At 42.9% G+C, this 14,328-nt stretch overlaps 1 long non-coding RNA gene across 1 annotated transcript in view; it reads left to right on the plus strand.

The window, feature by feature from the left end:
* LOC122555551 overlaps positions 1-10,492 on the plus strand; it is a 44,525-nt gene extending 34,033 nt beyond the window's left edge. Inside the window, exon 3 of the long non-coding RNA XR_006313297.1 lies at positions 9,471-10,492. This is a non-coding gene — a long non-coding RNA (uncharacterized LOC122555551). The remainder of the gene's footprint in view (positions 1-9,470) is intronic.
* Positions 10,493-14,328: the final 3,836 nt, after the last annotated feature.

Below are 14,328 nucleotides of genomic sequence, written 5' to 3' on the forward strand. Positions count from 1 at the left end.
CTGTAGTCACAGCATCAGCAACTTGCACATCATATCAGGTAGCAGTCTGAGGCTGTGCTCAGAGTTGAGAAGGTCAATAATAAACTATTAACCTCAAGGTTCTCAGTGACTTTCCGAGATACAATCTTTGTTGCAGATAGTTCCAGCTGAAAACCTGCTGAGGAGATGCACGTGGCCTTGCTCAGAAGAGGTTCTGCTCTGCTTTTTCCTTTGTGTGCCATCTTGTTCTCCAAGAGAGAACATAAAATATTGATCTTATGTGTGTGGAAGTGTGCCTGCGTTAGCTCAACAGCTGGAATACAGAAGTTATGCGAGGTGATTGTAAGCCTGACATCATTGGTAAGTGTGGAATTGATGTGAAGTATTGTAGCATTGGGCTTAAGAAATTGATAGAGATGTTTTCAACTTCTGTGCAGCGGAATGTCTGGAAAAGTACTGAAAGTGTTATGAAATGGTGATACATCATGTAACCAGAATATTATGAATACCAGTTCTTTATCCCACTCATTGGACTTTTATCATACTGGGTTTGTGAGACTGGGACTGTGCACCTTCACCATCAGATTGGTGTTTGAGAGAACACTGCCATGGAATTTGAGATTGAGCTCCAAGTGCTAGACAGTGAGACTCATTAATTTGTATATCTATTAATTAGTTTAAGCGAATAGATTCAGTCATTAGCTTGTATATTTATTAAGTTGATTAAATTAATAAATTAGCTATGTATTGAACCACATATGTCTTCTTGCATTCATTTTGATCAAACCTTAAATAATCCATTAGATACTTGCAGCCTAACAGTATAAGTACCTGCATTTAGTTATGAGCCCTGAATGTCAGTGAGTGTAGATGGGTGAGTGCTGAGGTTGTAGTGCAAAGTACAGTGAGAGATGCTGGAGTCCTCCCTGCTAATCATGGGTATTTAGCTGACAACATCAAATTTACCTCTTCCTGACCTGCTGTTGTGCAAAGGTACAAGTTACAACCTCCATTCTTGAAAAGCAACTTTTTTTTTATGTTATGAAAATATGTCATCTGAATTAGTAAATTATATCATCAACTGAACATGCATATATGTATAACTTATTTTTTTTAAATAATATTTTCAAGCAAAGGACATTGGCTACAGTAGCAAAAGCTTGCATTTGAATAAAATACAAGCAACTATATTGGAGTTACCGAGTCTACAAGACTTTCAGAAAGAATTGACATGACCCAGTTAGAGTGTGGAGCACTACTGGTTTTGAATGCAGACAGTCAGCCAGACCTAGTCATGGGGATGTTTGCCTTCTCCCTCTTTCTCTGAAACCTTTTTCAGTACCATTTGAGTCAAAACCCACTGGAAGACCTGATCACACCAAGGGCAGGGCTCAAAGTGGAAGCCAGAGTCTAAGCTGCTGTCTCCAGAAAAGAGAAATCAACCAGTCATAGCTGATACGGGAAAACAGCTCAGCATCAACAGTTTGTGCAGACAAGCATTTGGTCAAGATTAGAGTGGTGCTGGAAAAGCACAGCAGGTCAGGCAGCAACCGAGGAGCAGGAAAATCGACATTTTGGGCAAGAGCCCTTCATCAGGAATGAGGCTGGGAGCCTCTGGGGTGGAGAGATAAATGGGAGTGGGTGGGACTAGGGAGAAGGTAGTTAAGAGTGCAGTAGGTGGGGATAAAGGTGATAGGTCGGAGAGGAGGTTGGAGCGGATAGGTGGGAAGGAAGATTGGCAGGTAGGACAGGTCATGAGGTGGTGCTGAGCTAGCAGGTTGGGACGGGAGTAAAGTGGGAGGGAGGGGAAATGAGGAAACTGGTGAAGTCCACATTAATGCCCGGGGGTTGAAGTGTTCTGAGGTGGAAGATGAGATGTTCTTCATCCAGGCGTCGGGTGGTGAGAGAGTGGCTATGGAGGAGGCCCAGAACCTGCATATCATTGGCAGAATGGGAGGGGAGTTAAAATGTTAGGCCACAGGGCAGTGTGGTTGATTGGTGCGGGTGTCCCGGAGATGTTCCCTAAAGCGCTCTGCGAGAAGGTGTCCAGTCTCCCCAATGTAGAGCAGACCGCATCGGGAGCAACGGATACAATAAATGATATTGGTGGAAGTGCAGGTGAAACTCTGGATGTGGAAGGCTCCTTTGGAACCTTGGATAGAGGTGAGGGGGGGAGGTGTGGGCACAGGTTTTGCAATTCCTGCGGTAGGAGGGGAGTGAACCTGACCAGATAGTTATGGAGGGATTGTCTTTGCGGAAAGGGGATAGGGGTGGGGAGGGAAATATGGTGGTGACATCTGTTTATAGGTGGTGGAAATGTCGGTGGATAACGTGGTTTATGCGAAGGTTGGTGGGATGGAAGGTGGGGACCGGGGAGGTTCTGTCCTTGTTATGGTTGGAGGGGTGAGGTTTGAGGATGGTGGTGCGGGACGTGGATGAGATACATTGGAGGGCATCTTCAACCAAGGGGGAGGAGAAATTACGGTCTTGAAAGAAGGAGGCCATCTGGTGTGTTCTGTGGTGGAACTGGTCCTCCTGGGAGCAGATACAGCAGAGGTGGAGGATTCGGGAATACGGGATAACCTTTTTGCAGGAGGTCGGGTGGGAAGAGGTGTAATCCAAGTAACTGTGGGAGTCGGTGGGTTTGTACAAAATGTAAGTGTTGAGTCGGTCGTCGTTGCTGAAGATGGAGATGTCCAGGAATGGGAGGGAGGTGTCAGAGATGGTCCTTGTGAATTTAAGGTCGGGGTGGAAAGTATTAATAAAGTTGATGAATTGCTCAACCTCTTCTAGGGAGCACGAGGTAGCGCTGATGCAGTCATCAATGTAGTGGAGGAAGGGTGGTTGAGGGGAGTGGTGCTGGTGTAACTACGCAAGATGCACTGTTCTACGTAGCCAACAAAGAGACAGGCATAGCTGGGGCCTATGCGGGTGCCCATGGCTACCCCTTTCATCTGGAGGAAGTGGGAGATTCGAAGGAGAAATTGTCAAGGGTGAGGGCCACTTCAGCCAAATGAATGAGTGTGTCGGAGGAAGGGTACTGGTGGAGACGTTGGGCTTGGAGCCCCTGGTCATGGCGGATGAGGTGTAGAGGGACTGGATGTCCATGGTGAAGATGAGGTGTTGGGGGCCGGGGAAACAGAAGTCTTGGAGGAAGTGGAGGGAATGGGTGGTGTCTCGAACGTATGTGGGGGGCATTCCTGGACAAGGGTGATAGGACAGTATCGAGGTAGGTCGAGGTGTTTGGTGGGGCAAGAGCAAAACCTGTGCCCACACCTCCCCCCTCACTTCCATCCAAGGCCCCAAAGGAGCCTTCCGTATCCATCAAAGATTCACCTGCACTTCCACCAATGTCATTTATTGTATCCGTTGCTCTCGATGTGGTCTCCTCTACATTGGGGTGATTGGATGCCCTCTCGCAGAGAGCTTTAGGGAACATCTCCAGGACACCACACAACCCCATGGCCAAACATTTCAACTCTCCCTCCCACTCTGCCAATGACCTGCAGTTCCTAGGCCTCCTTCATAGCCACTCCCTCACCACCTGATGCCTGTAGGAAGAACACCTCATCTTCTGCCCTGGAACACTTCAACTCCAGGGCATCAATGTGGACTTCACCAGTTTCTTCATTTCCCCTTCCCCCACCTTACCTCAGTTCAAATCTTCCAGCTCAACACCATCCTCATGACCTGTCCTACCTGCCAATCTTCCTTCCCAACTATCTGCTCCACCCTCCTCTCCGACCTAACACTGTTATCTCCACCTCCATCCACCTATTGCACTCTTAGCTACCTTCTACCCAGCTCCACCCTCCTCCCATTTATCATTCCACCCCAGAGGTGTTCAGCCGCATTCCTGATGAAGGGCTCCTGCCAAAACGTCTATTTTCCTGCTCCTCGGATGCTGCCTGACCTGCTGTGCTTTTCCAGACCACTCTAATCTAGACTCTGATCTCCAGCATCTGCAGTCCTCACTTTAGACTAACTTTTGGGGCAATCTGAATTTTTTTAAAAAATTTAATTGTTACTTGACCAAAGTACTTTTAAGATAACACTCTGCAGAGTTTTATTTTTTAGATATGTGATCTTTCAAGCAGGGCCATTGTTTACATATTTGCACATTTTAAACATTTTGTTAATAATCTTTGCATTTTTGCTTGAGTAAGCAATGAACTATTCTTTATCTACTAGTTTATGGAATCTGGCTGATTTATTCCTGATACAAAGTAAAATGCAGTTCTAGAGCTATAATTGATGATATTGCCACCCTAAACTTTGTGGTGGCGTGTAGTGTAATGAGCCAGGGAGAGGAATCAGTTCGCCCCTCCGAACATAGTCAGAACACATACAAAAAGATTAGCACAGATAGTCAATTAACTTTACTATCTCTAACAGCTGAAAATGAAGCACCATTAAGAGAACTCTAGCATAAAGATATCTTGATTCTGAGAGACCCTCCCATATTATAAAATGACCAAGATCTCATAACACTGCCAAAACATTTTTGATACACAAAAACAAGCACTGACGTACAATTTCTCATTGTCATAATATCAGTATTCCTTCAAAACGATGCTCAAGGCATCATCAGTGAACCATTTCATGTGACCTAAAGATATAAAGACTGTATATTCCATCAGAATTTGAAGTATGACATGCGACAAGAAAAATGTTGCCCTGTGTAATTATTAGTTTAATGATCGCTTGGACATCTTTGTGTTTGTGAATGTGGTGTTTGTATACAATAAATAGATTAGATTCTTTGATACCACAATATGCTGTCTCTTGTTGCAGTGATTGGAATGAAATTAGCCAGATAGAAATTATAGAACATGAGTTTCCTAATTGGGGCTGTTAATCTGGTCCAATCAAGGAACCATGGTTGACAGAAACAGGAGAGTCTACAGGGAGTGGAATGCATTATTTCCCCCTCCAACTCTATTTTGATTTAGTCCTTCCCCTCCCCTTCACCATTTGATCACACAGCATTGCCCTTTGATGTGAAGGGCAGTGCTTGTCACTGGCCACCCGGATGTTTTCCTATCTTCCTGGTGGTGGAAATTGAATAAAAATTTGTGTACTTTGTGTCTCTCACTGTGTCTCACACCTGCACACACATACCATGGGTCTGGGGAAAAAATAAGCACTACCGCAGTTATGCAGTAGTGTGGGGGTTAAATAAATAATTTTCAAAAAGAAACAGGAGAGTCTGCAGGGAATGGAGTATATTATTTCCCCCTCCAACTCTATTTTGATTTAATCCCTGCCCTCCCCTTCACTGTTTTCCTATCTTCCTGGTGGTGGAAATTGAATAAAGATTCGTGCACCTCGTGTCTCTCACTGTGTCTCACACCTGCACACACACAACTTGGGTGCTGGAGAAAGAATAAGCACTATGGCAGTTAGGCGGCAGTGTGGGGAAACAAAAGTAAACAGGAGTGTCAGAAGTTCTGCTCACTCTGAGAGCTAGCTCTGAAGGAGCAGGACTAGTATCAAAGACTTACCAGGTGTAAATACATGATGACTTGGTGATGCAATACGAGCCTCTGTGGCAGTATTTCAGTAAACACCTCTTCAAGCAAACACAGTCATAGAAGTGTCAAACACACTCTTGGGAAAAATTGTAGGAGCTAGCTCAATTAGTCAGCCTAAATCTTAGATCACTAGATTTTGGGTAACCAAGAATATTTGGGATATGGAGTCAAGGTGAATGAACAGAGTTAGGTTACAAGCCAGCTATACTGTTTTTATGATTGAGTTGGTCTGAATTGTCTGCTCCTACTCCCATAAAAAAAAGAAACAGGAGAGTCTGCAGGGAGTGAAGTGCATTATTTCCCCCTCCAACTCTATTTTGATTTAATCCCTGCCCTCCCCTTCACTGTTTGATCACACAGCATTGCCCTTTGATGTGAAGGGCACTGCTTGTCACTGGCCACTCAGGTGTTTCCTTTCTTCCTGGTGGTGAAAATTGAATGAAGATTTGTGCACCTTGTGTCTTTCACTGTGTGCACACACACAACATGGTTGCTGGGGAAAAAATAAACATTACCATAATTAGGCAGTTGTGTGGGAAAAAAGAAGAAATAAAGAAACAGGAGAGTCAGTTATCCTGTTCACTCTGAGAGCTGGCTCTGAGGGAGCTGGATTAATGTCAAGAACTCTCTGTGTAAATAAAGGGTGGCTGGGGACAAGATATTGGTCTCTGTGGAATTATTTCACTTATGTTATAAGGGATAATGTGAGGATTGCCACAGCTGCTGGAGGTAAAATCAGATTAAGTTATACAATTTATTTGTTGTTTTTGTTTTACTTTATGTGAAACTAGTTGCTTATGTTACATAGTAAGTCTGTCAAGATATTGCAATCTTTTCAGCAAATGCATTCAATTGCCATGTTTGTAACCCTGGGTCTTCATTGTCTCCAATATCCAGAGTGAATACCATTGCCAGGATCTGAAGCCCTCACTGTTTCTAACACCCAGAGGCTCACTTTCACCAACAGCCTGAGAGTTCACTGGCTCTGATACCCAAAGGCTCACTATCTACAATATCCTGAGGCTTAATGTCTCCACTGCTTTAAAGCATCGCTGTCTCTAATACCTACAAATCTCACTGTCCCCAATATCTTTGACTGTCTCCAATATCTCAAAATCTCATGATCTCTTAAGTCCAGATGCCTCATTGTATCTAAAATCCTGAAGTCTCACCATCTCTAATACCCAAGTCTTCTCAAAGTCTCTAATACTGGGTCCAATACTCCGATGGCTCTGAGGACATTATCCAATACCCAGAATGCTCACAGTATCCAATACCTGTGGTTCTCAATGTATTCAATGTTCAGAACCCGCAGTGTATCCGACGCTCAGGGTTCTCTGCGTTTCCAAAATACCATCAGTCTACAGTGTGACCAATATTAGAGAGCTCACAGAATCCAACATTTGGATACTGAAGTATTTACAAAACCCAAAGCCCTCAGTTTTTCCAATAGCTGGATCACTCAGTGTTGACAAAATCAGGCACAGTCAGTGTGCCCTATACTTGGACATTCAGTATTGTAGGGTTTTGGTTTTGCATGCAGTAATTTGCTGATTTTAAGTAGTTCAAATCACCCTAAATCCCTGGTTCTAGACTTTGGACTTGTTTAGGGAATGTGAAATGAGGAAGGCAGTAGATAAGTGTTTCAGGTAAAATAATCTCTGTTTATTTACAATACAAAAAGTAAGTGGGACACAAAAAGTATAGGTAAATGCATTCAACAGGGAAATTGACACAATCAAGTATGCAGAGGACAGTAATTAAATACACGATTAAATTACACACAGATTAAACACAGTTAGAACCTAAACAGCAGTTTTAATCACAGCAACTTTAATCAGGCTTCCCACCTTTGGGGTCCCTGCACTGTTATCACCTGCCTTCCCCTCCTTGCTAGCTAGGCCAGAAACTTTGGGGTTTTGGGAGTTTCAGCTCACCACTGGGGAAAACACAGTTTTTAAAGTGCCAGTTTGCTCAGGCTCTCGCTGTTGGTTCTCTCAGTTTGGAATAAGTCTATGTCTGGAATCTCTTGCTTGGAGAGTGCTTGGTTGGATTCCCCCCTCTTGGATGTCCTTTGTCACGATGATGCCCTTGGTCTGTCTTCCCAATTCAGCTTCTCTGTTTGACCTCTGTGGTTCTTGGTTCCAAAGCTGCTAGTTGGGGCTGGAAGCCTGTGGGGATGCTGTTCTCTGTGGAAGCTTGTTGTTGAAAAGACTCTCCTCCAGCTAAGATTAGGGTTGGCAATTATACAGACTGTGGTCCCTGTTATCTCCTCTCAAATCTGTGTTGATGTGGGAGATGCCAGTGTCGGACTGGGTAGGACAAAGTTAAAAATCACACAACGCCAGGTTATAGCCCAACAGATTTAGTTGGAAGTATTAGCTTTTGGAGCGCTGCTCCTTCATCAGGTAACTTGGAACAGGATAATAGGGCACAGAATTTATAGCAAATGATCTTTTACTCTGAGGAAGGAGCAGTGCTCCAAAAGCTAGTACTTCCAAAATCAGTTGGACTATAACCAGGTGTCATGTGATTTTTAACTCAAGTCTGTGTTGTCCTTGTGTTTCTGGTGTTCCCTTTGAGGCCAGTTGGCTTTCTGATATTTCAGAGTGTTTGTGAATGTATTTTGATTGAAGTTGAATGCCCAGTATCTCTGAGCCTCCATACTGTCTGAGTTGGGTAGCCCAAGATGCAAAACTTAGTTTTGTTCTAAAGTGTTAGCTTTGGTTGATTGTTTTCTTGGAGCGGAGGTGTAATTTGGAATTCCAGGTTGAAAATTAGCCCCAGACAGATATCATTCTGGCTCTGTGTGTATTTGTTGCAATCTGAGCTCAGGATTTTGACAGTATTTTAGATATTAGAGAAGTCCAGGGTCTTGGCCAGCATTTTAGATAATGGGAATTTTTGTGCAATCCTACAATGTATCCAATAGCTGGATCACTCAGTGTTTACAAAAACTGGAGCCATCAGTATATGCTATACTCAGGCTGTCAATCTCTCCTTTACATAGATCCTCCATGTATCCTACAGATGGATCCTTCAGTATCGATAGCCAAATCCCATGGTGGCTACAAAATCTGAAGCCGCCAGTGTATTCTATACTCAGACCTTCAGTGTATCCAACAGCTGGGGCCCTCAGTTCGCACTTGTGTACACACAGCACATGGCGTCCTTAAAGGTGAACTCTCTTATCAACAAGTTCTTTGTGACATCCTGCTCCTCTCCAAAATAAAGTTAAAGCATTTAAAATAACAAGTGGGCCTCTGAAAAGTTTATTTAATTTGCTGATAAGTCCTGTCTATGTTGTCATTTTATTTTGTCTTTCATGGGTCGCAGTTGTTGTTGAAAACTTATTTAACTTGACACTCTAAAGTCAAGTTATGTCCCAAATTAGTCAATGATTGATCTCATTCCTCAAACTATTTTGAGTAGTTAAATGTTCTTGATATTAATTGTTCTGTTCCTTTCGAACCAGTTAAGTTTGATACTATACTTTTGATTTTACAACCTGAATTCTTCTAATATTATGAACATTTTAGCCTTCTGTTAGTATATTTTCTCCTTTACACCTTGCTCTAATAACCATCCATCATCTCCAACTTGTTTTTCTGCCATTAAAGCCTGGACATCTCCACTTCCTGTGGAGGATTTGGATCCTATTACATCTTGTATGAGTTTCTTCACGAGAGCATCATTGCTGGCACTTATTTCTGGGAGTATGGTCTGTAATGTTTGACAGCTCCCTATTACGTGTGCTATGTATCTCCACCAGTTTTAGCACTTCTGTCAATTCTCCAGTGCTGCTTTAAATTTAAATTAATGGTTCTCTTGCTGCTCCTGTGGAACCTGATCTGTCTCATGTAAGTTGCTCCAGACCTTCCTCAATCCAGCAACCTTTTCTTTGGATTGATGATAAAGAACTTGTAGTTCATCCTGCTTCGTTTATTTCTCTTCCAGTTCTTCATTCACGTTTGAAAGCTGAACAGAGGTACAATAGTCAGGTGACTTCCAGGATTGTTACAGAAATATTGATACTTTCCATGAACATAGCTTCCACGTTTCAAGTATTTATCTAAGTTTAAACCTAGCCAGACTCTGCAAATTATAAATATCAGAGTCAGGTATTGGATGATGAACTTCCCATTGAAACCAGACAGGCTTGGAAATGCCTGGCCAGGTGCTAATAGCCACCTTGTTTCAGAATGAGCCATTGTTCACACCTCCAGTGAACCTGCTTTGGAAGAAGAATGGTATGCAGACTTGGTGGCACTCTGCTCAGTGAGAAGCTAGAGGCACAGTGTGACAAGGGCAGCACTAGTCAGTTGAAGGTTCAAAGACATATTCTGAGACCTCCAAATATAGAAAGTAGTCACCTTCGTGCCCCCACCCCACTGGTATTGGACACAGACCATAGAAACTTCGAAAATGATATAAAATGGAATTTTAACGGGGCAACCTAGAGACCCAGCATGCTCTGCTTTTCCACCATCTTCAGTAATGTCTCCGGAGACCACCTTAAACTGGCAGCTGAGCTACACAGTATCTCCAGCTCCTTTTACCTCGTGGCGAGCACCTTCAGATTGAGCAGACCCAGGAAGATCACCTCAGTGAGATGACCCAAAGAACCAGCCCTAGATGAGAGATGGGAAACCTAAATTGATGACTGCAGATCCTGAAATATCAGTCAACTCTCAAAGAGTGAGGAACAGCCTGTTCCAGCCTTATTGAATGGGTATCATCTTTCAGACAAACTGTTCAAATGCAGTGGAAGGGATCTGTGGATAGGGTGTGGGGAAACCTCAGAAGGGCATGTCATAAGGAGATAGCCAGTGTAGATTTACAATTGTTTATTTAGAGACTTAAAACTGTTTACTGAAGAGTCCTATGAAGAGACTGATAGAGTTCGACAGAGTTTAATTAAAGCACAATAGTATATTCTGATAAATTTTATTTTTCCTTGATGTGTTAATAAAATTGCGTTGGACCTCCCCTGACTCTTGTCCTCTTTGTCAATGTCACCACGTAATGTGCCTGAGTTAAAAAGGGTTACTACAAACTGGTCAAAGTTAGGATATATTTACCCACCTTTCACTTGACAATAGGAGCCCCGAAAGATTTCATCATCTTATGAGATGGTATTCTCAACATGTGGGGAGAAAGTGAGGTCTGCAGATGCTGGAGATCAAAGTTGAAACTTTATTGCTGGAACAGCACAGCAGGTCAGGCAGCATCCAGGGAACAGGAGATTCGACGTTTCGGGCACAGGCCCTTCTTCAGGAATTCATGTATCCAGAACTAATTTATATTTCACATCCTATTTCTCTCTAAGGGAGAGTCTTGAGATTGAAGATCCACTAATACAGAAGAAAAGAGTGTTCCATTCTTCTCTTATATTCAATTCTGTAAGTGTTCCTTGAATAGTGAGGTGCTGCACTTTGTGCTGTGTCCCTGATGTTGTGCTGCCTCAATAGACTGTGACTCCTACAAAGTCTGACATCCTGGTATACCTGCAATTGCTGGTCCAGTAGTGTCTACTGTGCAGAATATCTGTGATGTTTGGGTACATTGTTTATACTTGCTCTCTAGCATCATTGATCCTGCATACAGAAATGGCAGACTGTTGCATTTCTGAAAAAGATACATTTTGATGAAGCTTTTCATCTTGCACTCATCAGGACAATTGACAAGAAATGCCAATCCAAGGTTTGAAATTTGAACCTAACTCCTTGGTGCACATTGAGTATCGGCAGGACTACTTAAAACAGAGCATATGAAATTCCAATTAACTCTCTGGCTCAAACTGTCCAACTTCAATGTTAACATTTCACACCTCATCTAACCCACATTATGGAAATGGGCTCCAGAATTTCTGAATCCTTTAGGAGCTGCTAATAATAAGCTTATAGCTCATACCAAAACTCCAACCACTAAGTTCACCAAACAATAACAATTATGCAGTAGCCAAAAACTGCCTGAACCTAAAAGATTTAGCCTACGTTGTTTTAAAAGAGATTTTTGTTATATTTCATGTTTATTATATTTATAAGACCTTACCAATTTATTGAAGAACAGTGTCTTTTTATTTTTATGCCTGTTTACTTCCTTCCTCCTTACCAGCCAAGGTCCCAGATACAGCTTCACAGTGGCTCAGTGGTTAGCACTGCTGTCTCAGAGCACGAGGGACTTGTGTTCAATTCCAGCCAGAGGTGACTCTATGGGATTTGCACATTCTTCTTGTGTCTATATAGGTTCCCTCCTCCAATCCAAAGATTAGATTCCCCACAGTATGAAAACAGGATCTTCGGCCCAACAAGTCCACACTGACCCTCTGAAGAGTAACCTACCCAGACCCATTCACCTACCCTGTATTTACCCGTGACTAATGCATCTAATACTCTGGGCAATTTAGCCTGGCAAATTCACCTAACCTGCACATCCTTGGACTGTGGGAGGAAACCAGAGCACTCAGAGTAAACCCACGCAGACACAGGGAGAACATGTAAACTCCACGCAGACAGTCACCCAGGTTCCTGATGCTATGAGGCAACCGTGCTAACTACTGAGCCACCATGCCACCCTTGAGGTTAGAAGTGTTGTTTTGTAAATTTTAATTGGGAGTTTTATCGGACTAGTATTATAGAAGGGAAGGTAACAGACAGGTTAGATTAAGGAATGGTAAATAGTTGTTAGTTAATTATTCTGTTATACTTTAAGAAATAAAGTTGTTAATTTTTACTTTAATTTGTTCTTGGCCACTCGAATTTTACAAATTACTGCTTGGGATAAATCTTTTCTGTGTTGTTAGTTTTAAATTTAGCAGGAGGGTTTACCCCATGTCGTAATAGATGACTTTAACTTAATATTGATTGGAACCTCCTTAGTTCAAATAGTTTGGATGGAGCAGTTTTTGTCAGGTGTGTCCAGGAAGTATTCCTAACTCAATGTGTAGATAGGCAGACTAGAGGGGAGGCCATATTGGATTTAGAGCTTGGTAATGAACTAGGTCAGGTGTCAGATCTCTCAGTGGGAGAGCATTTCGGTGATAGTGATCACAACTCCCTGACCTTTAGATATTCACGGAGAGGAATAGAAACAGACGGTATGGGAAAGTATTTAATTTGAGGAGGGAATTACAATGCTATTAGGGAGGAACTGAGTTGTCTAAACTGGGAACAGATGTACTCAGGAAAATGCAAGACAGAAAAGTGGAGATTGTATCAGGAGCACTTGCTGATAGTGCTGGATAGGTTTGTCTCACTGAGGCAAGGAAGGAATGGTAGGGTGAAGTAACCTTGAGTGACAAGGGATGTGGAACATCTTGTCAAGAGGAAGAAGGAAACTTACTTAAGGTTGAGGAGGCAAAGATCGGATAGAACTCTAGAGGGTTACAAGGTAGCCAGGAAGAATGGACTTAGGAGAGCTGGAAGGGAGACTGAAAAAGCTTCAGTGGGTAGGATTAAGGAAAACCCTAAGACTTTCACACTTATATGAAGAACAAGTGTATGGCCAGAGTGAAGGTAGAGCCGGTCAGGGATAGTGGAGGGAACTTGTGCCTGGAGTCGGAAGAGATAGGGGAGGTCCTTAATGAACACTTTGCTTCAGTATTCATGACTGAGAGGGACCTTGACGTTTGTGAAGACAGAGTGAAACAGGCTGATATGCTTAAACAAGTTGGTGTCAAGAAGAAGGATGTGCTGAAAACTTTGAAAAACATAAAAATTAGATAATCCCCCGGGCCAGAAGGGATAAACTCAATGTAACTCCAGGAAGCAAGGGAAGTGATTGCTGCTCCTTTGGCAATGATCTTTGCACCCTCACTGTCCACTGGAGTAGCACTAGATAACTGGAGGGTGGCAAATGTTTTTAACTAGTTCAAGAAAGGGAATAGCGATAATCCTGCGAATTACAGACCAGTCAGTCTCACGTATGTGGTGGGGAACTTATTGGAGAGGTTTCTGAAAGACAGGATTTATGAATACTTGGAAAACCATAGTTTGATTAAAGATAGCCAGCATTGCTTTGTGAAGGGCAGGTCATGCCTCACAAGCCTTATATAATTCTTTGAGGATGAGATAAAAAATAATGATGAAGGTAGAGCAGTGGATATGGTGTACATGGATTTTAGCGAGGTGTTTGATAAAGTTCCCCTTTGTAGACTCATTCAGAAAGTAAGGAGGCATGGGATACTTGGAAACTTGGCTGTCTGGATACTGAATTGGCTGGCCCATAGAAAACAGAGAGTGGTAGTAGATGGAAAGTATTCATCCTGGAGCTCAGTGACCGGTGGTGTTTGCAGGGATCTGTTCTGGGACCTCTGTATTTGTGATTCTTATAAATTACTTGGATGAGGAAGTGGAAGGGTGGGTTAGTAAGTTTGCCACTAACACAAAGATTGGTAGAGTGGTGGATAGTGTGGAGGGGCAGCTGTAGGTTGCCATGGGGCATTGGCAGGATGCAGAGCTGGGCTGAGAAGTGGCAGATGGAGTTCAACCTGGAAAAGTGTGAAGTTATTCATTTTGGAAAGTTGAATTGAATGCAGAATACAGGGTTAAAGGCAGGATTCTGGCAGTGTAGTGGAACAGAGGGATCATGGTGTCTAGGTCCATAGATCCCTCAAAGTTGCCACCCAAGTTCATAGGGTTGTTAATAAGGCATATGGTGTGTTAGCTTTCATTTGCAGGGGGATTGAGTTTAAGAGCTGCGAGGTTATGCTGCAGCTCTGTAGAGCCCTGATTAGACCATACTTGGAATATTGTGTTCAGTTCTGATCACCTCATTATAGGAAGGATGTGGAAGCTTTAGAGAGGGTGAAGAG

This window comes from Chiloscyllium plagiosum, chromosome 12 (genome assembly GCF_004010195.1).
Source record: "Chiloscyllium plagiosum isolate BGI_BamShark_2017 chromosome 12, ASM401019v2, whole genome shotgun sequence".
Lineage (NCBI taxonomy): Eukaryota > Metazoa > Chordata > Chondrichthyes > Orectolobiformes > Hemiscylliidae > Chiloscyllium > Chiloscyllium plagiosum.